Genomic DNA, 27,612 nt, shown 5'->3' on the forward strand with positions numbered 1-27,612 from the left:
GCATCCATAAATCCCTGGGCCTCCTCCCAGGTGCAACTGTGAAGGTTAATTGTCCCCTTCTGGGCCACTTTAACCCTTTCAGCGCTGGTACGAGGTGAACACCTTATTGCAGTATTCTTACTTATTGGTAAAAAAAAAAAAAAAGTAAGATGTGATTGGTTTGAGCAGTTGTTTCCTATACTTATAATGAGGAAATCCATTAGAACCAATTATATCTTCACTGCAGGTAAAAAAGCAAAAGAAAACATTCTAACCATGCCCACTCTATGTGTACACACACACACACACACACTTAAAAAGCCTTCTTTTGCCTTTATGAAGTGATGAGTCATCCTTGAACTAGAGCCTGATTAAGCCGCATGCGGGGACAAGGCCTTCCTGTTTTAGGCTCCAGCCAAGCCACAAGCCAGGAGCTGGTCTGGTGACTCTCAGAGGACAAGAGAAAAAAGCCGTTGAGTGTCATTCCATAGTTTGCAATTTCTCTCTGCTTGATAGGCTTTAGGCTACTTCAGTTCTGTTCTTGCGCCAGTCTTTTCCTAGTTCTACACTAGGCCTGCTGTGGTTCCAGCTCTAACCTAGCTTCCCCCTAGCACTACTTTTGCTGTTTTCCATCCCTGCTCTTGGTTTCTGATTCCAGTTCTGACCACTAGGCCCAAATGCCATTGCTTCTACCTTGAGGCCTAACTGTCCTTCCCTTGGTTTCTGACCGCCTTGCTGGCTGTAGGTAAGAGATCGCTGTATTCCCCCATTCTATAGGGAACACCTGAGCAAACCTGTACTAACTTCTGTACACACATTAATCTTTTTAAAAAAATTTACCTGCTGGGCTTGAGAGATATAACCCTCAAGTTATTAAAACTAAGTGGTTTTAAAATGTAACTTATTTTTCACTGGTTTCATGTCAGGTTTTAGTCAATCACTCTGAGGGTTCCAGGTACTGAACAAATGCTACAAAGATTGCATTGCAATTGGTGTAGGGACTGCTTTGCTTCTTTGTTCTACAAAACTTTTTCAATAATAGATCAGAATTGGTCTTGGCTATTACTTAAAATGTTATGAAAACCTAAATTTGGGGGCTAAAAGTGTCCTCAGTGTTCTCTAAGGGTTTTTTAAAAAATCCTTATTTTAAGTGGAAATATAAATGTCTGATCCCCTCCCCCCTTTTTTTTTAAATCCTGCTAAGCTTTTAGCCTCAGTGATATCCTCTGGCAATGAGTTCCCCATGCTGATTGTTTTGGTGGGGAAAAAGCATTTTCTTTAGTTTTAAATTTTGCTGGCTTTCAAATTGATTATTTGCATGTGTTTAGATATTATTGTTCACCCTCTCTCATAATACTAACTCCTTTTATATCTGTTTAAATAATAACAGATCTGCAGGAAAAAGTTCTCAGGTTCTCCTCCAATAATTAAAGACCTGGAAGAGCAGGAAATGGAATTTCCTGCCAGCTTAGTCAAGTAGGATAAAATGTTTCATCAGCACCAAACGGCATCTTCGCTTTTACCACTGAAAATGAATCAGGAGATTTTTATTATTTTCAAATGTTATGTGTTGACACAGTACAGTAAAGTCCATCTGAGATTGTATTCTACTTTTATTAGGGAGAGTCAGATAAATGTAATACTAAAGAATTAACATTAGCTTAAATTTGGTTAAGGAAATATGTCTTGTAAAGGAAGCAAGTAGAAGGAAGGCTTTGAAAATATGTGATAAGGCTAGAAGGAATAAAGTAGGGAGAATGTCTGACTCAAAGAATAGCTAATGAGATAAGGGGACGTTTCTAAAAAGAATGCCTCTGACCGCTAGGGGTGACAGCAGGTGGCTTTAAATCAAACACAGAGGGTCTGTCTTAAAATGAGTCAACATGGCCCTTCCCCAACCCACACACCTATGTGAATCCAGGTGCAATGGGGAAACTGGGAGACAGGAAGAAGCAGAGGAAAGGTGGTTGTAAATCTTATCTAGATTAAGACAGGCAATTAGAGTGAGCCATCTCCAAGTAGTTTTTAGCCGAAGTCAGTAACTGGCAATTACATCACTTGTTAAAGGGTATAAAAAGTAAACTCTTAAAGGGTTCATTGCTAATAGCTGCCTGATCATGCTGGAGCCAACCAATATGGGTTTAAGCACCTTGGGTTTAGCCTGTTTAAGTATCTTGATCAAATCAACTGCTTATTTAGGCATGTTTAGAGCAATTGTATATGTACCATTTGGCCTTTGGATTTAATAAAGGACTTTATGGTTACATTAATATTTGGTGGTTTCCCATAGTATTAGTAACTTCAAATATTATTAATTCTAACAGAGCTGAAGAGTTGTTACTGCTTTGGAAATAGGGCATAAATATTATAGCAAAGTAAACCCCATCCGCTGTTTTTAGTGATATACATTTAAGAGTAACTGCCTCACAAGTTTAAACAAGAAGGAACTTTTCAGCACCTGTGCCATTATACCTCTAGCAATTCATTATCAGTTTAACAGATGCCATTTGTCTTTCTTTTATGCTACCGCTCAATGCCATTCAAGCAAGACCAGAAAGCTGCTCAGCAAGAACTGCTCAGACTTAATATAAACATCAGGAGCTCGGGAGAACCGTAGTGCTGGCAGAGAGGGCTAGTCTCAAATACCTGTCATGGGTTTACACCATGTTCACAAAGCAGAACATCCACAAGTCAGTGATTGTCCTTGAAACAAGTCCTTGGCTTTGTTTCTAACTTGTACTATGTCAAGTACATATATACATCAATTGTGTCAGTTGGCCTACGCCTCTAATGAGGGATGGTGTGTGCTGGTGGAATAAAATACAAGTCTGACTGTTTTAGATGCCTAGGTTACAGGCGCTTGAGGAATATGATGGATTAGAGAGACTAGATGAATAAAGCTGGAGTGTTGGACTGGACTGGGATAGAGAAAGTAACTTTGGTCACTTAGGAACCATAATGTTGTATTGTTAACTTGTCTCTATAGAACAGGAAACCAAGGATTGTGGGAAGAAGATAGGGTGTGATTCCTAAATGAGGGATGGAAAAGTGCCTAGGACTCTGTTAGCCATTCAGCCCCAAGTGAACTATGTTCTGCTAAAGTATCTATTTACCTTGGGATACAAACCACCCCCTGTCTGGAAGTTAGGACAAGCAGGTCAGCTGGGGGTTTTAGTAGGCCAGATTCTCTCCAGTGTAAATCAGCCTAGCTTCACTGAAATCATCAGCTGAAGATCTGGCCTGTCATCTATTAGCTTCCTTTCCTTCTTCACTACACTGGTGTTTCTGTTCTCCTTGTTTTTGGCTCCCAGCAGATAAACTGATCAAAGGTGCTTCCTTCATGCCACAACAGCACCAGCCTCCCACAAGCTCCAGCCACTGCATCAGCAGGATCGACCCCTATGTTCTCCAGTCTGAGACTGGCAATAATCACTTCTCTCCCTTTTTAGCTTTGCTCCCTATAACACCACAAAAGCTCCCACTGTTTCTTCTCCTGACTTAAAGCCACAATCCTTTGCAGTTACAAAGGCCTGTGGGATGTGATGGATTACAGGACCAATTTTTGGCCATTTTTTTCCAGCCTTGAAGCCAAGAACCAATGTCAGACAATAATCCTACCTGTGCATTGTTAAACTGTTTTTTCCACTCAAAAGATGGGTGTCTTCCAGCATCTGACAAAGTGCTCCTTATTTATAGCTTTTCTAAATTCATAAGGCTATTTGGAATCTGATGAGATGAAATTTGCTACATTATAGTTATAGCAGGGGCTGATAAAACTAGCTATTTAAGGTTGCCCAATATTTCTTGTTTGACAAAGTTATAAGCAACTGAAAACTGAGTAGTCTAATTTTGAGAAATTTCACCCGAAACAGTTCAGCCATTTCTGAGGACAAGACTTGGAAAAAATACATTTTTACTCATGTTAAATTCTTGAGACCTTCTCTTTGAAATAAGAACAGGAGTACTTGTGGCACCTTAGAGACTAACAAATTTATTTGAGCATAAGCTTTCGTGGGCTACAGCCCACTTCTTCAGATGCCCACGAAAGCTTATGCTCAAATAAATTTGTTAGTCTCTAAGGTGCCACAAGTACTCCGTTCTTTTTGCGGATACAGACTAACACGGCTGCTACTATGAAACCTCTCTTTGAAATGCTCTAGTACTTCCATGCCATGGAGGAGGGAGCCCGGGGAGAGAGCAGCAAGGTTGGGGACTGAGCAGACTTTGGTTGCATGTTGTAGGGTCCCTGGGCTGGAACCCAGAGTAGTGAGTGGGCCTGGGTTCCCCTACCACCCACTGACAGAGTGGCATTGCCTGGACAGCATGTCCAGAGACACTCTGTACCCCAGAAAGGGAGACCACACAGTGACCTGGCCGGAGGGCTGAGTCACTAAGAGGACACTTCAGTTCCTGGAGTGAGAGGGGGACTGCAGCCTGAGAGAAAGGAAAAAAGTGGAGAGACCACAAGGGGAGGCTTCAGATGTGGAAGAGAGCTAATCCCCAGAACAGCCAGGAGGATTCGCCACCTGCAGGGAGTAGCGCATCCCTTGACACAGGGATGTTCCTTTTGCAATCTCAGTGAAAACTTGCTCAGATTTGACTCAGTTATAAGCATTTTAAAAATAGCAGTTTGCATATGTTTGATAGAGATCCTGTTAAAGTTAAGAGCTAAAATCCGACTAGTCCAGTCCCACTGAGTGTGCTCCATCCCCTTACGGCGCCTAGTGCTGACCAGACTGTGCATGCATCATCCCCCTGCAGCAACTGAGTAAACTCCAGCACTGAACTACAAGGGAAAAAGCTGGATTTTTCCTTCTAATGGCAGCTCCCATCTATTCTGGGCTGGGTCCAGGCACCAGAACTGAGAGCTGGGAACCTTTCTCCCCATGCTTTCCAATGGTCCCCATGCTGGCAGCCAGGCAGCATGGAGGTGGAAGCTCTCTGCGTTCAAATGCAGAGGAGGTAAAAGCCAGACCAGGGAGAAGAAAGGGGGTAAACTAGGACTGGGAATTGAAGGCAGAAGACTGGGGCAAGGAGAATGGGAAGCAGGGGGAGAAGCAGGCTGGGACATATTAAGCAGGGTGTCTGGAATTGGGAGCCAGTGAGGTAAATGGGGTGATTGGAGCTAGTTGGATGTAGGGAGGTAACACTGAGATCAGATGAGGCAGTGGGGGAGACTGGGACTGGCTGGCCAAAGAGACTGGGACATGGCAGCAGGGAAGGGTGGGGAGAGTGAGACTGGCGGAAGAGCCTAGGAAGTGATACTGGGAGATAGATTGGATGAGGATCCAGGAAGGGCAATTGGGACTGGATGGAGAATGGGATTGGGAATGAGCTGGGGAGGCCTGGGAATTGGGGGGGAGGAAATATTGTGTCTCAGGCAGAGTGTCTGAAAGGGGAAACTAGACTGCCTAGGTATGGACACTGGGAGGCAAACCCGAGGAGTGAAGACTAGGATGGAGTAGACAAGGAGAGTGGCACTGGGACAAGAAGCCAAGGGTGGGGAAGGGACAGGACTGAAACAGGGTCATTTTGAAGGGGACAAAGCAGAGAGGATCAAGATTGTGCACTAGAGTGTGCTCTCCTCCAGAACCTGGAGAGGAACCAAGATTCCTGAATTTCACCATTCCTCTGCTTCCAGAAGATATCTGTGATACCCACTGGCAAAAGTGATCCACGTAGGAGATGACAATCTACACTTGCTGTCAGTTACTCAGTTAGCTCAAGAGGCAGAAGTCTGTGTGGTGGATCTAAATGTCCCAACCCCACTGATGACTTATGTGGGTGCCAATACCCATGCCACACGATGGAATTCATTTATTCAATTTGTTTAAAAACCTAGAAAAATCACACACACACCACAAAAACGTATGTTAAAAACATTAAGGTTGCAAAGTCAAACACTCAAAAGTTAAGAAAAAAATCAGAATTTAGGTTACACTGGCAACCTAAATTTTGCTCCCTGGTGCTTATGTGTTATGATACTGTCTAATTACATGATGTATCACTTTTTTCCCCACAGAATCCCTGTGCCATTGAGTGCACAGAATGGAGATACTCTGGGCATTAATCAGGGTTGGATAGTGAAGGACACTGTTGTCTGTGGGACCCGTCTCCTTTGTTGCAACCTTAATTCTGTGATTTGTAACTTTTAAGTGCTAGTCTTTGCAATTCTTAGTGTTCTTTTAACATAGTATTACACACCAAAACTATCATTTTACTATTCAGAAAATGTAATTGATGCTTAAGAAGACATGCTGTGTATGTCCATAGTCTCTACAAAGTTAGGGAGTTAAAGCCAATGGAGAGAAAATAAATATTGACACATGCAAATTAGAGTTCACATGCTTTGTTGCTTTACAAATTCTTTTTTAAAATGAGCATAGCTCAAAAGTTCATTTGTAGATGACTTGTACACAATATAGCCAAAAGCATATTTAATTTTATTGACTGAGTGAGGATTAGTGCACTAAGAGAAACCCCTAGCCATAAAGATTCCCACCTCCCCCCACACACACACCCTCCCCCCAAAAAATAAGCTTAAACTCCTTATTGTTTTATGTTCATTTAGCAGCTTCTGGCTAGTGCAAGTGTATCAATATTTATTAATATAGTCCCTTGTGAGTACAGTGGTGAAGAAGTGGCATGCATCCCAGAGGATGACAACTAAGATCTCGTTAGTTCAAGCAAAAACCGAACTGAAAAATTAAAGACTATTCCTGTTGCTAAGTACATCTTGTAATTACATTTTCACTGGGACTACGTAGTGGCCAAGTTAAAGTAATAAACCTACTGATGATGAAATTGAAATGCAGGGTATATTAATACAAGCGTCTCATTTGTGTCTGTAAATAAGGTGGACCATATCTGAACTAGTTACAGCAAGATTAAGCTGCAGAGGGTTTCAATGATGATTAAAACAAGTGGGCAAAATTCAACTCTTGATCTTTTGACACTAAACTGGGAGGAGTGGTAGATACGCTGGAGGGTAGGGGTAGGATACAGAGGGACCTAGACAAATTAGAGGATTGGGCCAAAAGAAATCTGATGAGATTCAACAAGGACAAGTGCAGAGTCCTGCACTTAGGAGAGAAGAATCTCATGCACTGCTACAGACTAGGGACCGAGTGGCTAGGCAGCAGTCCTGCAGAAAAGGTCTTAGGGGTTACAGTGGATGAGAAGCTGCATATGAGTAGACAGTGTGCCCTTGTTGCCAAGAAGGCTAACGGCATTTTGGGCTGTATAAGTAGGGGTACTGCCAGCAGATCGAGGGATGTGATCATTCCCCTCTATTCGACATTGGTGAGGCCTCATCTGGAGCACTGTGTCCAGTTTTGGGCCCCACACTACAAGAAAGATGTGGAAAAATTGGAAAGAGTCCAGTGGAGGGCAACAAAAATGATTAGGGAGCTGGAGCACATGAATTATGAGGAGAGGCTGAGGGAACTGTGATTGTTTAGTCTGCAGAAGAGAAGAATGAGGGGGGATTTGATAGCTGCTTTCAACTACCTGAAAGGGGGTTTCAAAGAGGATGGATCTAGACTGTTCTCAGTGGTAGCAGATGGCAGAACAAGGAGTAATGGTCTCAAGTTGCAGTGGGGGAGGTTTAGGTTGGCTATTAGGAAAAACTTTTTCACTAAGAGGGTGGTGAAACCCTGGAATAGGGAGGTGGTGGAATCTCCTTCCTTAGAGGTTTTTAAATTCAGGCTTGACAAAGCCCTGGATGGGATGATTTAGTTGGGGATTAGTCCTGCTTTGAGCAGGGGGTTGGACTAGATGACCTCCTGAGGTCCCTTCCAACCCTGATATTCTATGATCTCAGTGAGGTCACATCAGACATGTTTTTTGCCCGCTCAGCACTATTTTCCTGCCTCTCTAGAGTAGCATTGGTGAATCTGAACCCAGAGATTCAAGCAGGAGGTTGCACACAATGATTTGGAAGCTACTTTTCACTTGCTCTGGCTAAAGAGAAGACCTCAATGGAGTCTAGCCGATAGAGAATTTGTCTATTGTTGACTTATGAAGGCCATGGCATTTAGCTATACTAAGGAACTCCCATAAAGTTTTGCAAAAAGGCATGCTAAGAGATTATATAGAATTATTAGCAAATACAAAACAAACTGCATGTCAAATGGAAATATGTTTATATAGCTATGACAAGGTCATACTCTTAAGGTTGTTTTTAATTTTATATATGCTTGCTAGATAAAATATGATTGGCTAAGCACCTCAAATAACAAGTTATAGATAGTAATGGAAGCCAAGAAAGGAATAAGTAGATAAAACATCATTAATAAAGGCAGACATGGTGGACTATAACCCATGTTAAAATCGATCAAAACTGTTGTAACCTTTTGCACACTGGAAATTTGGGGTATAGTAGGACATGATGAAAATGTACTTGACCAGAAGGTAGAGATATAATGGTGAGTGAACTGCAAAAATTAGAATATGAGATAAACAAGGGACAAGAAGTCTACATAAACCCATAATCCACCTTGAACCAGAGCAGGAGGGCAGGTCTAGTACCCCACAATTGGTAAATTAGCCTTTTTCATTTGTGCTGTTTGATCTTAGAGATCTAGTCTATGATTAACAAACTAAACTTGACCAGCTGATCTTTCAATCAATAAATATTCAAAAAGAACCCATTAGTTACACCCCTTATTTTTAATCTATACAGTGCTCAGTAGTACTTCTGGAAATTCTTCATGGTTGTCTCTGTTCTTCCAAATAACTTTAAGGCTTTATTCATTGAGCAAACTGCATTTATGATCCACTTGATGAGTGGAAATTCCCTTGAGAGGTTTATTGTTTAATTTATTCAGAGGCCAAAAAAGAAGGGTTTCTTTCTGAGGTAAGGAAACAAGATTGTTAAATAAATTGGAAATAAAATAACTAGGGGTAGAAAGAATTTTTACTGTAATTAAGGTATCTTAGAGTGTATAAAACAGATAGAAAATAAAGTAGAAAAATGAACTGTGTGATTGCAACATTAAATTTCTTTAGTTATTTTCTATGCAAAATTGTAAGTTGCAAGTTAAGCACTCTAAAGTCAGGAAATGCACAATTAAGGCTAACCATACAACCTTATTTCAGCCCCCTCATGGATTTGTGATGTGATCCATATAATTAAAGACCATGTTGTAATGCATATGTAGAAGAGATCCAAAGTAAGATTGCCTGGGCAACTTTAATTCAGGCATTTCCTAATGTGAGTGCTTGATTTACATTCAAGAACTATTTTAAAAGAAAGATACGATTGCAATTTCCTAGGTTTAAAAATAAATAAAACAAATTATCTGGAATCATATTTACCCCTACATTGCTCATGAGCAGAACTGGAACCTTTAGCTCCACAGCACTGGCCTCTATCACTTGAGTTGGTGGAGTAACTGATAACAGTAGCAAGATGTTAGCCTTTGTGGACCAGCCACTAGAGGCAGATGAGATAGATTTTTCCAATGGGTTTCACAGCTATTTGATAGACAGCAGAGGTATGTGGAGAGTCAGGAGTCATGTGTTCTATTTTAGGTTCTGAAAGGGAGTGTGCTGTGCTCTCTCAATGAGTTTTTCTCTGGCTACTGCATCTGCTGTTTCGGCCTCTGCCCCAATGTCCCCCCACCTCAGCCTATCCATATTTCCCCTGTAGCCTGTCTTTGCCACCTCTTTATTCCTCTTCTGCCCAGCCCCAGCCTGCCTCTGCCCCCTTGAATTCCTCATCCCTCTGTATCCCAGTCAAGTGGCTGTCTCCTTTTCCTGGGCACCTGCTGTGGGGGCATTGGAAGCACAGGAGAAATAGTCTCCCTGCTTTCAGTACCTGTGTCGGGCTACTGAGGGGAGCAAATGCTGGGGAAGTCCTGCTCAGCCCCAGCATCCTTTGTCTAGAGCCTGCTCAGACCAGACAGCATCTTCTGAGACTTTAGCTGCCAAATCTAACACATCTCTACAGAGCATGTGTGAACTGAGATTTATCAGAGGTTTAGAACTTGGCCAAATTTTTTTTTACAGGGACAGCAACTGGTATGTCCTTTACCAAATGGCCTTGCCCCTGCCAGTGTTCAAGGCCTTGCTCCAAAGAATGGAGACACTAGAATTGCAGTTGTAAGAATCTTTGGACATATATGGGGGGAAATATTTTGTGTCTCATTCTGAGAAATGGTTAAACTGTTTTAGCTGAAACTTTCCAAAAAACGTAGTCTAAGGCAAACACCTGGCATGGAAAATTTCAGCCTGAACAGCTGAAGTTTGGCAAAGTTATACGCAACTGAAAACAGGGTTTCATAATGGAAAGCATTAGGTAATCTTAAAATACAGGGAACACTACCAGCTCCCCTTATTAGCATATGCTCATCAAAATACAATGAGCCAGTTTTAATCTCTTGCTCTGGGCCTTGTGTATGGCTGTGACCATGTCAAGGAGCTAGACTGGGGATGTAATTCCCCTCTGGAGTAAATCCAACAAAACCAGATACTGCAACAACTGCCCTCCCACTCTTCCATTACTCCCCAGTGTAGAGGCATGTTGGAAACAGGGAGGGGAAGGGGAGTAGCAGATGTAGGCTACCATTCTCTACTGGGATGAAGTTCCATAGGGACTGTACACCAGTGGTATAAATTACAGCCACCCCTAAGCGGGTCTAACTAGGGCTATCATGGGCCAACTCAATGAAGATACCTACCTTCTCTGCACAAAGTAGAGCTCAGACACTGTGGAGATTCTGGCTCAGTGATTATTAGAACTGTAGAATGTATTCTGCTACATTGTCTAGAAAGTATTTAGTTTGTCCTTGCTCAATGACACCAAAGTATGGTGAGGCTCGTGTATGATTTGCAGTGAAGTCTTGCAATGACCTCTGATACTGTTACAATATGTTTTAACCTGACACTTTAAATCACTGCTCTACATTTCACCTCTGCTAGTTCTTAACTCCTTTCCTACTTATTTTCCCCTTATTCCCTAGCAACGTTGTGATCATGTGTTAGAATTTTAGTCTTTCCAGCTGGAGGATACGGGATTTTGAGAGGTGTGGCCTCAACCAACCTTCAGTTCTGTGTTTCTAAGAGGAATTTTAAACTTTCTGTAGTAGTAAACCTGTGAGTAAAATGCTTAACAGAGGATAAAATGAACTGCTCAGTTAGTTTAATTCAATTGCTCCTTCTTAAATTACACATTTCTACTGATCTAAGTTTTAATGGCAACAGCAGTTCTTGGAGTTTATTTTTTGAAGAAAAACCGCATGCCTTTTGGGCCCAAAACAGACAGTCTTGGCTCTTATTAAACTATATGGGGATCAGGGATTTTTCACAAAGAATAAATCCCCGTTTTCCTCTTTTACATTGTTTACTATTAATTTTAAACCTTCCTAGTATGTTATGGACTTTCTCTGATGTCCTGATTGGATGTCAGCTCCAACCGTCTTCCTCCCACACACACTCTTCACCTCAGTTTCACTTCACATCTGCCTCTATTATCCAATTCTCCCCTGCCCCTCTTGCCCTCCCTTTCCTTTCAATATTCCCCCTCCATTTAACTTTTCCCCATCTAATTCCCCTGACCCCAAAGAAAAATCAACAACCAACCTTTACTGTCATGGTGTAGTTCACTCTGCTTGTGTGTTCTCCCCCTTCCCCTGCCCTGTATCTGTCCGGTCTAAGCTCTTTGATGCAGGGACTATGTACTATGATTGTACAGTGTTCAGCATAATGGAACCCAATTTTTGGTTGGTTGGTGCTTTGGCACTACTGTAATAAACATGTTAATGAAGGCAATAAAACCTGTTCTTTCTGGTACATTGCACTATTTTGATCACCTTGATCAATCGGTCCTTCAGCCCTCATATAGATTGTGCCAATCGTAGAATATTAGGGTTTGAAGGGACCTCAGGAGGTCATCTAGTCCAACCCCCTGCTCAAAGCAGGACCAAACCCCACAACATGTCTTCCATTCTTCTCATATCCTGGCCTTCCTTCTACATATGTGGCCATGTCTTTTCACAATAAAATCTTCCCATCTCTTTGGAGGTTGGCTATATGCCCAGCCCATCACATTTTACTATGCCTGCTCTCAACGACGCCGTCCTGCACTCCACTCTGCTGTCTAATCACTTCACTAGGGACTCAGTCACAGATTGAAATTCCCAGAATTTCTCTTTCCATCACCCTTTCCATGACAGACAGTTGCTGTTCCTCTGTCTTGGTCAGTGCCAATGTTTTGCTGCCACACAGTACTGTTGAGTTGAAAAGGCTAGCACGTGTTGCCTTGTTAATTTTTCCTTGGAGGACATCCTTGATAGAACTGAACGCGCACCAACCTGCTTTCTTTCTTTGCGAGAGTTCATCTTCCTGATCGTGGCGCATGTTAATTTCTTGGCCCATATAGACCTATTGCTCAACTTCTTCTCTTTGTTCTCCCTTGATTGTTATGTGGGCTTTTGGCAAGGTATCCAGGGCCTCCCGGGGCGGGAGGGGGGCAAGTAGGCAGCCCCAGAACCTTCAGCTCCTGCCTCTGGTGCCTTCACTGTCTTCCCAGGGCCTTTGGCCTGCAACTCCTAGCAGCCCTGTTCAAGGTGCTAGTTCTGCAGCCTTCTAGGAAGCCAGTCCCCTCCTTTGGGCTTCCTGAAGTAGATTCCTGCTCTGGCCTTCAGCTTCCTCTTATATGGGTTGTCTGGGCCCTAATTGGCTGCAGCCATTGCCGGAATTGTTTGTTTCCTTGCAGCCCTCCAGACTGGGTTTTAACCCTATCAGGGCCAATGCGGGGCAGACACCCTGTCACAGTTACCTTAAAACTTAAGAACTGAAATCCCTCTCCATTTCCAACTACTCCCTACCCTTATAATTCCTTCTCCCCAACCCCTGTTGGTAAATGCCCGGGAATAAATATGCGGTTAGCAACACATCATGAAGCTCATCAGATGTGGCCTATGTCAGACCTAGAGGGGACCAAATTTCAAAAGTCATGGGCACTGTGACACAGATGCCCAGTGGTAGTTCATTACTCTGTGTCAGCAGCACTTGTCAGGCTTGACATACTCATCACACAACACATGGCTGTCATAATATATACCCCAACCGTGGAATGTTATATTTCACTGGAAAGCTAATACCTCACTGATCATTAGCATTCTTGTGTTTGCTAAGAGTTAGGGATATGTGGAGCTGATAAACAGGTTTCTCCCAGACAGGAAGGCAGGCAGCTATCCACCTTTCTCCAATGAAATGAAGTAAGGGGTGACTAAACAATGGAAGACCCATTTACATATGACTCAGCAGTGGGATGGGAAGTCCACAGGCAGGAAAGAACAGCATGAGGGCATCCTGAGTCTGGGGACAAAACATTGAGTTTGGGAAGTTATGAGATGGAGAAGAAGCCATCTTGGCATCCATCTGTGTTTGACTTTAAATGATTATTAACACCAGTCCAAGCAACAAGCTGCTGGTTTTTTGTCTCTTAAAAGGAGCAACAGACCTTCTGACTCCTCTGAATGTTCCAGGAGAGGGCTGGACACTTCAGGGCAGATGGTTATGGGCTTATGCTGGGAGTCACCCTCCAATGGGTCGAGGCCAGGGTGGAGCTGTTGTCATGTAGGCGGACTGCTGGGGTCAGAGTGCTGAAGCAGGCATACACAGCACTCAGGGAGCTGCATGCTTGCCTGCTGGCTGTTGGTGTTTCAGCTGTGAGACCTAGCAGCAGAGCATTTATGGCACCCAGGTTACAGGGCCGGTGGTGATACAACCTCCAACTGGTCTGAATTGCACCTCAGAACATTACAGGATCTCACAGAGAAGACCCTGCCATCAGCCCCCTTTTGTTTATATCATCAAAGCTCAAGTGTCTCTCCAGTCTCAGCTGTGGCACTCAGACTTCACAGCTCATACTGCAGACAGATTCACAAACTGCCTCCCATTTGTCAGGTGTAGACCCCTAACTTAAACACAAACCTTTCTTCACTGCAACCGCCTGCACATTGACAATGAGAAAAATAGACAGTTCATCCCCTAGTCTTGTTCCTGGAATGCGTATGGAAAATATCAGACCCTCCATTACCCCTACTGACCCACCCTCTACAGTGTAAAGGGGCTACTCCACAAAAGTCTCCCTAATCTCACTTCTTGATAAAACATTAATACTGCACTGTAAGAGGCTAAGCCAGCGATTCTCAACCTATTTACCATTGTGGGCCGCATATGCGGCTCTCTAAGTTATGTTGTCCACATGCACACAATATATATAGCTCTGAGGGTGTCACATGAGCCACAGCTGCATGCTGATTGGGCCACAAGCAGGTTGTGGGTTGAGAACCACTGGGATAGAGAGAGATGTACAAACCCCAAATGTAGATTAGTTTGGCAAGTGGGTGCTCTTTTTTTTTTTTTAATACCATGAGGTTTATCGGGGAATACGTTTCTCATTTAAATTAAAATGTTGGCCACTTTGAAGATGTAGGTCCCAATTCGCGCCTCACTCCAGTTTTACACGGTGTACTCTATTGACTTTGCTGGAGTTACTCCTGAGTTATAGCAGTAAAAATATGACCAGCATCAGGCCCATAGCTTTGCACACATTATGCTGCTTTCTTAGCGGAATCAATTTCTTTAAGTCATGCGATTCTTCAGCAGACAGTTATGCTTTTATACTCTGCTAGGTTCTCAGAATTTATTTTTCTTGGGCAATAGTCTGCCCTATAAATCAGTGAGAATAGGACAGTAATTCTGCTAAAGCATAGTAGAGACTTTTTAGGTCACGATAAATGCATTTGGAAAGCAATAAATGATTACATTTCTAAAGTCATGCTGAATAGGGTACAATGGTATGGCTCTTTCTAAAGTGGCATGTTGCCTAGTTAGAATGAGAAACAGTTACAAAAATGTAAAATAAACGTTGTTTGGGAGGTAAACTTATCAGAAGCATGCACATGACTTCCACTTTCTTGAATGGGAGCTATGCATGAAAATCCAACACTAATTTTTTGGTCCTTGGGATGCTGCTGACAAATGTGACACAACCACCTTTACTGTTTCAATAAGTGTCTCTCCGAGACCCTGACCTTGCTGTGTGATACCTGCAGAGCACTGGGCATCAATCATGCTACCTCTCCTATTTAGAGCAAGCATTCTACCACTTGAACTAATTGTCCTAGCTGTTAGGCAGCATCCGCTGTCCACCAGCCCTGCCATGGCTCAATTCTTCGGAGGCTGAATGGGGAGAGGGGCACTGAATGGCTCGGCCCCCTGGCTGGTGACACCTTCTAAAAAGAACGAACAAGGGCCTGGTGTGTGCAACCCCACCCCCGCCAGCAGCCTTCCATTGGAGAATGCAGGCATTGATCCTACATCCACTTGCATGTAAAGCAATGCTGTACCAGCTGAGCTGATCCCTCTGACTGGAAGCTGGCCCTGACCCACCCATGCCATGCCAGAGGCCACAAGGTCACCTGTTGCTCCTTTCTGAAATCGCTGTGGGAGTGTTTTTCTTGTGGTCTGGCTAGTTCAGCTGGTTGGTGTGTGGCACTAATAAAGCCATGGTTGTAGGCCTGATCCTCTCTGTGGCCCAAGGTGGGTAATTTCACTTCACTGTTATGAAGAGCGAGGCTCACCACCTCACCCCAGTTCTGGGCGAGCAGTCTACTGCTTGAGCTAATTCCCCACCTTCAGCTGACCTGTCTGGTGCCAGTGAGACAAAGAGATGGCAGTAGGGTCTTGAGCAAAGCCATAAGAAAAGGATGGCTTCCCCTACCACAGCAGGCTGGTGAATTCAGGTATCAATGCCACTGAGGCTTGTATACAGAGCGAGCACTCCACTATTTGGGCTAATCCACCTTGCAAAAATAGGGCCCTAATCTAATGTTGTCCCATTGCAGCCAGTTGCTTGTCTCTGAAATGGCTGTGGGAGGTGGCCTTCTCCCCGGCAGGCTAGTTCAGTGGGTAGAACTATGGTGTTAACATCAACATTGTGGGTTTGAGTCTCTATGCTTTTTGCTAGCTACCTGGATGTGGGCTTGAGCCTGTGGGCTTGAGCCTGTGGTTCTTGCCCTTCTCTAAGGCCGCTACATGCAATGGGCCAAAAGAAGAGAGAGGGAGGTGGCCCAATCCTTCCCCAGGAAGCAGGTAAGAGCCATTGTCCCAGCACCTGGAGAATGCAGGTATCAATCCTACAAGTTCTAGAATGTAAAGCAAGTGCTAATCCCCCTGCCGAGAAACTGGCCCCGACCTGCCTATGTTGTTCCAGAGGCCACAAAGTCCCCTCAGGGGCCTTTTGCTCCTTTCCAAAATGGCCAAGGCAGGAGTACCTTTAGTGGGCCAGCTAGCTCAGGTGGTTAGGCTGTGGTGCTGGCAACCCCTACATTACCCCACTGCTTCCACCCTTGCTCTCCATGACTCCTGAGCAGACATGCCAAACTTGTTTGGAAAAAACAGAAATTGGGCTTGGTTTTGGCTTAATTGGCTTGTTGGCTAGTTTTTGGCTTGTTGCTTGTTTGGCTTGCGGCTTTTTGTAGCTGCTTTTTTTATTTTTTTAATTGATCGGCTCCCGGCAAGCAGAGGTGGGGCGGTGGAGGGCAAACAAGGGCAAGGGGGGAGAGAGTCAAGGGTGCACAGCAGGCCCACCACAGTCCGATCTAGTCATAGAGTGTTGGGGTTCTTCGGGATTGGCTTGTTTTGAAAGGGGATTAGCTTGATTTCTGGCTTGTTGTGAAAGGTGGGGCGCTTATTTACCACATGCAAGTTGGCAACTGTGCCCCTGAGCAAGCCCCACTGCCATCAGCCTCACCTTGTGTGACCCTGACTACCTCCAGCCTTTCTCTTTGACCCCGTGACCCTACTACCTCCAGACTCACCCTTATCGACCCCCTCCATGACTGATTGCCTCCAAATTTATTCTCATTGACAGCTGCACAACCACACTGCCTCCAGCCTGGCTCTACTTCACCCCACCTGGCCACACTGCCTCCACCATCACACTCCTAGCCCCTCTGCCTTGATACATAGCCTCACTGTCCCTGACTGCCTCCAAGTTTATTCTTATTGACCCTCGGTAAACCCCCCACTACCTCCAGCTTTGTTCTGTCTCCCCATGTGACTGCACTGCCTCCAGACTGGCTGTCACTGATCCATGTGTGACCGAAACTACCTCCAAATTTGTCCTCATTGACCCTCTCCATCACCCCAGCTGCCTTCAGTTTCCATTTTGAATCCATCTCCTATTGATCACAAAACTGGTGAAGAAATGACAGAATCTCTCTCTGGCAATTCATACATCAAACTGACTCAAGAAATTATCATGAAGATAAAAAAATAAAAACACTCACCTTTTCCATGTCTGCAGCAATTCAAATCCTTCATTGATTTTATCAAAAGGCAAAATGTGGGTTATTAATGCATCTGGGTAACATTTCTTGTTCATGTAATCAGACACCAGTTTAGGGAGACAGTCTTAACTTCTACCTGAAGAAAACAAAACAAACAAAAAAAAAAAAACAGTGCCCTACCAGCATACCACATTTAAATGTAAAGAAGAGAAAACCGTAGAACATGACATGCATGATCCCCTTTCATCTTCTCAAATGGGTAAGAAAAAAAATCTATTTCATAAGATGAAGATGGCTTTACCTGCAGATGTGTTTACAATAAGAATTAATTCTATTTTGCAAGGAAGTGTAGTGAATTGGTTCGCAGGGCTCAGATCAGCACCACAAGACCTGAGAGCTGTAATGAGCTCATAAGACAGAGTCTGAGGACTCAGTTTGATCCTTTTTGTTTTGCTTCCAAGATTTTTGCTAATGAGACCAGCAGGACTAGTGCTTCCATACCAGAGTGGATTGATTTAAATCACAATTTAAATTACTAATTTTAATCATGATTTAAATCAACAAGCTGGAAACCTTAATTTAAATACACCGGTACCTTGATATAACACCACCTGATATAACACAAATTTGGATACAAATTTGGTAAAGCAGTGCTCCCGGGGTGGGGGCTGTGCACTCCGGTGGATCAAAGCAAGTTCAATATAAAACAGTTTCACCTATAATGTGGTGATATATTTTGGCTCCCAAGGACAGCGTTATATCGAGGACTTGAGGCAGAGGTGTAATGGATTTTAATCTTGTTTTGCATTCGTACCTTATGTTCCTAAAGAAAAGTTATGGTCAACGGTCAATAAACATTAAAACATGTTTATTTGCAACTAAATATACCCTTTGCACTAACTTTGGTACTTCTTTTTTGCTAAACAGGGAAAAGTGCTCTTGTAGCAGGCTATGATGCTACCTGAAACCCACTTAGCGAGTCTATGAGAAAAGATTGTTCTTTCTATCTTCTAGAAAAGGATATGAATATTCTAGGAGAAATCCTAAAGGTTCTAGTCAGAGGTGAAAGTGGGCCGCTACCGGTAAGAAGTGGCCGCCAGTACCGGCCAATACGCAGCTGATGTTAAAGCGGTACCAGCAGGGACACCGCCGACGGGGGGTGGTAAAGGGGAGCAGGAGGGGAGGTGACAAAAGTGGACAGCTGCACCGGGGCCCAGCAATTTAAAAGGGCCCGGGGCTCCCAGCCGCTGCTACCATGGCAGTGGCCAGAACCCCAGTCCGTTTAAATTGCCATCGAAGCCCCGAGCGGCACAGGGTAAGGGATGTGTATCAGGTCTTGAGTTTCAATAGTCCTCAACCCCCATCCCCATAATTAACTGAACCTTTTTCTTTCTGACTTTTACCCAATCCATACAGATCCTTGTGCCCCCATTTTCACTGGAATTAGTGTACTTCATTGACCATATAAGAACAGGGTTCTGCTGCACTCTTTACAGATCAATACTGTAGACAATGAATCCTGTTCTGAGAGCAGCCACCTGGCCAGCCGACCACACACGGGGGCTGATCAATTTGTGCCATGTCTCTGAGTTTGAACAGCAGGGCTGGAGCCACGGCACTGTCACATCCCGTCCCCTTACCAGAGTCCTTCTCCACCCAGCCCCCACTATGCTCCACCACAAAAATGGTCCTCAGGGATGACAGTTATAAATCAATGATTTAATTGATTTCTAATGAACCAGTATTATGTATTTAGCTAAAGCAATGTTTTAAACAAAGATGATTAATGAAAAATAATGGTGACCCTGGGCCTGTGCATTTCTTAGCCAGCACTTACACAGCAATGGTCCTGAGGCACGAAAAAGGCCCCACTATTTTACAGTTGAGAGGGCTGAGATCTTACACCCTGTTTAAGGGCTGGCATGCCAAAGCAACTTGTGGCTAAATAAGCACAGGACAGGCGACCCAGAACCTTGTTACTGGGTGATCATTAAGCATGGGGCATTAAAAGGAGCCACATACAAGAAACCTACATTCCCTCAGTAGAGATTGGTCTCTTTGCCCAGTAAGTATCAGGGACCGAAGACCAAGGTAAGCTAGAAGGTGGACCCTGAACTATTCTTACAGGGAGAGATCACTCACACAGGATATTTCAAAGGCTAGCTCCTAAAAAGCTGAATCACACAGAGACCCGAGCCCTTATCACAGGGTGATGTAATGGGTTGGCCCTCACCTCTGGAGTGCCTCCTAATGGCTGGGCTGGTACTGCAATCTTTTCCCCATTCCTGGCACCCCTATTGGTCGCAGGCCTCGTTAGGTGGATCTTCAATAGCTCAGCCCTCCAACCAAGTCACACAATTAAAAAAATGGACCCCGCCCATAGTAGCAAATAGTTCAAACTGTCAGCTCTCTGCAGGGTCTTCAGGCACACCTCCAGCCCTTTTCTCAAGCTTTTAAAGGGTACTTTCTCAGGGCTCAGGGCTTAGGCCACTTCACTAGTGGCCAACGGGGGGACCTGGACCTGTCCACTACTCCGGGTCCCAACCCAGGGACACTATAATCAGCAGCCACATTCTGCCTCCTTTAGTCACTGCTGTTATTCCCTGGGTCTCCTCCCAACTGGTCCCTTTCCTTTTACCTGTTAAAGGGTGAACATTCTCTGGTCCTCTCCCTCCATGGCCCAGTAAATGCAGCCATTTACTAGGCCATGGTGAGCACCCTTCCTCACCCTCCGATTCCAGCCAAGAACTGCCCTGCTAAAGCCCTGCAGCTCCTTTTATCTGAGCCTTCTGGGCTCTGATAGACTGTTATCCTGCCCCAGGAAAGAAGCATGGAAGGTGACTCCTCCAGGCCTGCCTAGAAAAGCTGTAGGGAGAGTAGGACTACAGGGCCTCCAGTAGGGGGCCACAAAGGACCAGGTACACCCCATTACGGGAGGTTACTAAGGCCTTGTCTACACTACTGGGGTAAGTCGACCTAAGTTACGCTATTCCAGCTACATGAATAAGGTAGGTGGAATCAACATAGCTGAGATCAACTTACTGCAGTGTCTTCACTGCGCTGCATCAATGGGTGACACTCTCCTGCTGACTTACCTTACATTTCTCATTCCAGTGGAGTACCGAGTCGACTGGAGAGTGCTCTGTGGTTGATTTAGCAGGTCTTCACTAGACCTACTAAATCAACCCCTGCTGCATCGATCCCCAGTAAGTGTAGACATGGCCTCAGACACAGGCAGAAAAAGGCCAATATATTCTATGATTGAGGGTCGAAGGGCAGGAAAATGAAATGAGGTTCTGAGAGACCTAATGCAGGTTGACTCTCTGAGGACAAGTTGAAGGGGCTAGGTTATGTTGGTATGGGCATGTTCATCAAGGAACCGAGTGTTATATTGGTAAGATGGCCATTTCAATGATCTTGGATGGAAGATGACCAAGGGGAGACCACAACATCAGTACATTAACTGGATATCAACAAACTTTAGAGAGACCGATTTGCATGACAGGCAGGTGCACAATCATGCAATTTGAAAGACTATGAAAGTTGCCAACCCTGAACAGGGAAGTGTCGAGAAAGAAGGAGGAGGAGACATACTGCAAACGTTGCAACACATTGTTCTACCTTATTGTGACCAATAAGACATTGGTTTCCCATTTATGATCACTAATATTTTAAAAACTGATTTGCCATCCCAGGGAGCAGGTTAGCAGACTGCAAGAATATTTGTCTAGGAGGAAGAATACTAAGTAGGGTGACCAGATAGCAACTGTGGAAAAAAAAACAGGACGGGGGGTGGGGGTAATAAGCACCTATATAAGAAAAAGTCCCCAAAAACAGGACTGTCCCTATAAAAATGGGACATCTGGTCATCCTAACACTAAGCATCTCACCATTTAATGCCACAACTAGCAAAGAGCTGAGAAATCAGAATTGAAATAATCTTCACACACAAAACTGAAGTCATCCTCTCTTCAGTCTAAAATGCGTTACATGACCTTGTCAGGGCAGGTCTTAACTTAGATTGTAAGTGTTCAGGAGTAGGAATATAGATCTTGGTCCTACCCCCATTGGGCCAGGATTCCACCTCTTTTACTAGTTCATACAGTGCCATGCACATTTATAGCCCCGTATAAAGAAAGAACCTATTCTCCACAATATTTTTCATCTGGGGAATTGTTGGCACAGTTTGATGCCAAAAAAATTTGGTGTGCTGTGTAGCTGCTACAGAGCAACTGTCCTGTTCTACTCCAGAAGAAGCTACATTTCAGTGGTGTGTAAAGAAATCCATGTAGAGTACAGTTTGTTCAACACATTGGGATTCTTCACAATGGAAGACATGACACAAATATAAAATACCACTACAGACCTTACAGACTTTAAGGCGAGAAGGAACCATCATGATAATCTAGTCTGACATCCTGTATGTGGCAGGCCACAAAACCTCACCCACCCACTCCTGTAATAGACCCCTAACCTCTGGCTGAGTTACTGAAGTCCTCAAATTAGGGCTTAAAGAAGTCAAGTTACAGAGAATCCATGATTTACAATAATTTAAACCAGCAAATGACCTGTGCCCCATGCTGCAGAGGAATAGGAAAAATTCCCAGGAGCACTGCCAATCTGACCTGGGGGGAAATTCCTTCCTGACCCCAAATATGGTGATCAGTTAGACCCTGGCAAGACCCACCAGCCAGACACTTGGGAACGAATTCACTGTAGTAACTCAGCGCCCTCCCCATCTAGTGTCCCATCTCTGTCCTTTAGGGATATTTGCCACTAGCAGTCACAGATGGGTGACATATCATTTTAGGCAATCTCATCATACCATTCCCTCTATAAAAACTTTCAATTCAGTCTTGAAAACTTAGGTTTTTTGTCCCTACTGTTCCCCATGGAAGCATGTTCTAGAACTTCACCTATTCTGAATTATGTCATTCAAAAATTATTTTAATGTTTCACAATAAGAGAGAACTTTAGAAAAAGTAGATCTAAAGTAACGGGTTCAAAGTGAAGTGGTTTCTTTATGTGGGTCAATAAATTCAATGAGGGGAAAAGTCACTTTCCTCTATAGCTATATATAATAAAAAAATCTGATCTCCATACCTGACTCTCTCCTCTGAAGCAATCTCTACATTGTTTTTTTTCTTTTCATTTTAAGTTGCAGTTCTGGGGTAAATGGAATAAGCAAGCATTCCCAGTGGAGACATATTTTCTTAAATTTCTAAACGCTGCACTTGGCTCACCAGTTGCCTTCACTTAGGAAAGTGCAGTGGCTGAGCACTTAACAGTCCATGAATTCCTGCATTTTTCCCCCACATAGCGTGACTTGATACCCAAGGGCAGGAAAGCAAGCCTCTCAAAACACAGAGCAAATGCATTCAACTTGAAAGAGACATGAACATTGTCATTGGCCTCTGGAATCAGCTACCAAATAGGCGAGCTGGGGGGAGGGAGGAAGGATGGAGAGCAACGATAGAATACACTGTTCTATAACTCAGTGTCACAAGAAATGTAGCTTCTCGGTGTTTGTTTACTAATAAAGATGTTAAAGGCATTTTGATGCTTAGGATTTTTCATATTCGCTTCCAAGATCTGACTGCTTTTCACTATACGAGTGAGAAACATGGCGAGGGATTTTGTTTTGTTTTGCTGACTTGTACTTATGAACGGAAGGTCACCCAACAAATTGTGATTAATATAAAGGCATAGCACCTTCCAAAGCAGCCAGAGTGAATTGTACTGTTTGGTAGTAAATAGTCATCACTTGTTCTGAGCAGTTCTGGACCCAATCCTGGAGAATGCAAATGCTGGGACTTGTACAGGGAGACTTTGGCAAACCAGTAAAGTGCCTGAAACCACTATGGCTTATTGTTAAAGACAGCTTAGTCAGCAAGCTGTTCAAAGCAAGTCTCAGCTTGACCAAGGCATGAGGGGAGGGGGGTTTTGGGGTGCCACGGAAAGGGCAGCTTGACCCTGCATCCTTCCTGATAAGAATTGTGTTGAAGTTGCTGATACATGTTAGAAGAGCAGGATATGTCCTCAGGAATGTTTACTGGGGTCTCAAGGCTGCAGGCTCTGGAAAGACCCACACCTGGTTAATCAATCAGAAGGAATCTCTTGCTTGAAACTGCTTACTTAACAAGGTTTCTTTAAGGGACATGTCATTCTATTACTAATGTATAAATAAGGGGACTTGTTTGGGGACTCTTCGGGACTGGTCTCTCCCTCTGGATGCAGCTTGTGTTCCCCAGCGGCAGACGGGCTGCCGCTGTGTCACTCGAAAGCCACACTCAGCTTTGGTAATTATCAAGGGTTGGGGGTGTTTTACTAATCTGTTGTGGACGTTTGCAAGTGCTTGAGACTAGTAAAATTTAGCTTTAAGTGAAAGCATTCGTGTTGTCCTGTTTGTGCCAGCCATCTATCGGTCAGTCAGCCGTGTCTCCCCTGATTTATTTCCTGACACCTCCTCGTGCAGAGTAAAGTTACCAAGAGCTTTGGGTTGAAAGAACCCCGGGTAACAGGACTCAGCTGCCTCCTGGACACCACCCCCTTTTCCCATTGCGGGGAGTGGCGGGGGGGTGAACAGGCCCACCTTCTTTGGTGAGACACATAGTCAAGGCAGGATGCCTTGAGGGAGGGGAATAAGTGGCATTGGACATCCCATCCCCTAGGTAGCCTTAAAAATCTCACAAGATTTAGAACCCTTAATTCTAATTCATGCCATTAATTATCCCCTGATCAGCCATGCTTAGGATAGAACAATGAAACCCAGGACAGAACAGGGGACTCGTTTCTACTTTGTTACCTGCAAAGTAGGTACCTTCAAAAAACTTGGCAATGGCTTGACAGCTGGTTTGGTGTGACTATTGTTTTTTCATGCACTTGTTTCATTTTTCTTATCAGAAAGAGTCAGCCTTCCCCTGTGTTTGTGCCATCCACCTGTTGTCTGTAGCCTTGCATGTGGATTGTAAACTCACTGGGGCAAGCACTGTTTCTTCCTTATATGTTCATAAACTGTCTAGCACAGTATATATAATAAAGAGCGTGAAATATGCTTAAACAGTTCCTGATAATAGGGATCTTTTTCATGTAAGCTATGCATGAAAGGGAACATAAGCCAATGTCATGAATAAGATATAAACAAGGGTTTAAATAATGATTAATATAGATACTAGAGATGGGTGTGAATCCAAAATCGAGATCAGAGCACCTCTTTGAAAAATCTGGATTTAGCTTTGGATCTGATTTCTGTGGTTCTGACCCATCTCTAAACATCATTGATCCATATACCATACTGTACCTTTCTGATACTGAAGCATCCCTAAATGCTTTTATCAGTTATAGTGATATTTCCCCCACCACTAAAATTAGCTAGGTACTATTCACTAGACTCTGGCAGAAGACCATTAATAAAACAAATATGGGTGAAATAGTACACTTCATGGTTTTGTGAGATGTCTTGAAAAACTTTAAATGATTCCCTGATTCCTCGGTGTTTGCTGATCTTTTGAAGAGAAAGGCAGGGGTGGGGGGGGAGGTGGAATATATAAACAGCTTTGCTACCACCAATATCTTTTAAAGTTTAGTATTATTTGCAGGATTCCTCTTCCCCATCCACCCCCCCCCCCCCAATCCAACATAATAATTCTTTTTTTTTTTTTGCCATATCTATTGCGGCTTGTGATGGAAGCAGCCAACTCCACCTTCCCTCACTGTGATCAAGCTAAATTGTGTATTGAAACAACAGTTAGGGAAAATGAACCCTGAGCACTGTAGACCCAAATAGAAGATTTGATTCATTTCCATTCACAGGCATTGCTCTGATAATCCTGTAATTTTCATTCAACTGATGTGTGCCATCATGTGGCAGAACCGGGTAATGCTCAAACATTCCAAACCTCATTTAGACCAGTCCTTCTGTAATTAACAAACACATAATGAAATACCTTGACTGCAGAAATGTATTCATTTGGGCCAGATGTAAGAAAGGCTGCTCTCTACCAGGAATTCTGGATACCCAGGGAATAATAGCCCTTACTGTACCTAAAAACTGCTGGCAAACTGAATAAGTGTGTAATGTTAGCACTTCAGGTAATTATATTGGTTCCTACAAAAATAAAACCCTAATGCATCTGCACAGTTTGCTTCAGAAAGTTCTGTATTTCTAATATGTACCCTTCAAAATAACTGTACAGCATTATATCCTTGAGAGTCACAGAAGAGCTCAATCCTGTTATACAACTGCAGAGAGCGAGCTTACTGACCACTTCAACAAATGAATCAACCTGATTAGCTGTCTAGTGCAAACTGCTGAGGGCCCAACATGGAGCGGTCACCTTTACACATAACAGCACAGGAAAATTACAATTTCAAAAACATTTAGACACTTACACTAAAATAGCAAATCCAGTCATTTTCATGAGTGTTGCTTAACACAATTTCATGCCCTCACAGCCTTGCTGAGCAGCATTTTCTGACAAGGCTAAGATGGGTGATTAAAGCTGGCAGAGCCTGCTCACCCCAAACACAGCTGACTGGGTGATACTTAAAGCCACAGCAGCCTTTTGGATGTTAGAAAGAAGTGACAAGCAAATATCAGCCCCTGTGTGAGCAGCCATAGGTCACACTTGCCTAAACATGAGCACAGTCCAGTTTTTGGTTCTGGAAACAGCAAACTCAGTGTCAACTCTTTTCAGTTCAGGAATAATTTTGAATACTACATTCTTGAAGCTGTAAAATAAGGTTTGTGCCTACATAATAGAAGGTGATATAAATGCCACATCCCTGTCTGCAGAATGTACAGAAAAAAACTGAGCTCTGTTGTAACTTAAACATTTATAAAATGCAGCCAATATCATGGACCCGATCTTAGGTCCAGCTGAACCACAGACAGTGCGGCACCTGAAAGAGGTGGGCAAAAGTAGCTTTATGCCTGGTTTGCCTCAGTGTTCTGAACTAAGCCCTTCCTATCTGCCATATCCTTAATATTCCCTCTGCACCAGGGCTTTCGTATGCTAGCCCTATGATACCTAGGGATTCTTCTGCTGATCTGCTAAGGATTCCCTCTTTCCAGCTCCTTTGTGCCACTGCAGCGTACACCATGGCCCAACGTCTCTGAGCACAGATTCAATATCACACATAACAAAGGACTTCTGCAAACAAAAGAGAGTCTTTCCCCACACATACAAAAACAAGTTACACGGAAACACCAGGAAGGTATGAACCTTACACCGTGAGAACACAGGTTTGGTTAAAACAGTGAAGAAAGTGAATACCAGATGGGAGAGCCATCCTCACTGATAGTGTAGGGACTGTTAGAATGAGCATCCATTTTGATCTTAATAGCTATAGCAGTGTGGGTGGGGAGAGAGAGCGACTGACTCATAGTGCCAAAACTCAAACAAAATAGTGATTTAAAGAAAAAGACTACTTTCAGGTTCACTTGTAAGCTGATGCAGTTGTCAGAGACTGATTAGCACTGCCAGATAGGAGGGATAACTCATTCTGCACCAGCTGTAGATGCCAAGTTGTCCTCAGGAGTAGCACCAGAAAGAAAGCATTGTAATAATCCATTCTGAAGGTCAAAGTCAAAAATAGCAATTGAGTTACCAGATTTAGATGAAGAGTTTAGCCAATAATATCATATGTATCCAATAACCTCATGGCCAAGCCACAAGCAAATCCCTCTCAGTACTGGCCTTAAACCACCCCTACCTGTACCCTCAATATCCTTCCTCCAGCCTACAAGCATTGACTTTAGACATTTCACTCTTATCCAAAGCCAATTCACGAACTGTGAAGGATAGTATCATGTGAGTATGATGAGAATGAGACGGTACTGTGCATCAGCTGCAAACTGACACCGCTATCACCAAAATCATCTTGCAGACTCACAGCACTGAACAGAAGGAAAGAAGCAATACAGTATTGTTGATTCCCACCAGGAGCCCTCAGGTAGATCACCAACCACACAAAACCACTCCCAGTAGGCAAGTGGCGGACACCACCGATTTGGTCGACTTAATGTATCCCCTGTATGTATGTGTACACACACACACACACACACACACACACACACAGTCTCAACTTTCAGATGAGCTCTGATGTGGAGCTGTCAAGTGGTACTGTTGCCAAGGGTGATATTTCTAGTCAAAATAATCATCCTGCACTACAATCTCTGTTGAACGGGCATGAGTTACCAATCTTCATTGCCTTGGCATGTACACAAGTCTGTGCAGGGAAGAGTGTTCTGATTACAGATATAGTTGATTGTGCAATGACCCCTACAGGTACAAATAAGATCTTGTAGAAGCTCAGGTGTCATTGG

General features: G+C 43.7%; 1 long non-coding RNA gene across 2 annotated transcripts in view; it reads right to left on the bottom strand.

The window, feature by feature from the left end:
- LOC120387190 overlaps positions 1-27,612 on the bottom strand; it is a 258,424-nt gene that overhangs the window by 183,212 nt on the left and 47,600 nt on the right. For both annotated transcript variants that reach the window (XR_005590067.1, XR_005590061.1), the window contains exon 3: positions 17,286-17,421. This is a non-coding gene — a long non-coding RNA (uncharacterized LOC120387190). The remainder of the gene's footprint in view (positions 1-17,285; positions 17,422-27,612) is intronic.

The sequence above is a fragment of the Mauremys reevesii genome, linkage group 1 (assembly GCF_016161935.1).
Source record: "Mauremys reevesii isolate NIE-2019 linkage group 1, ASM1616193v1, whole genome shotgun sequence".
NCBI lineage: Eukaryota > Metazoa > Chordata > Testudines > Geoemydidae > Mauremys > Mauremys reevesii.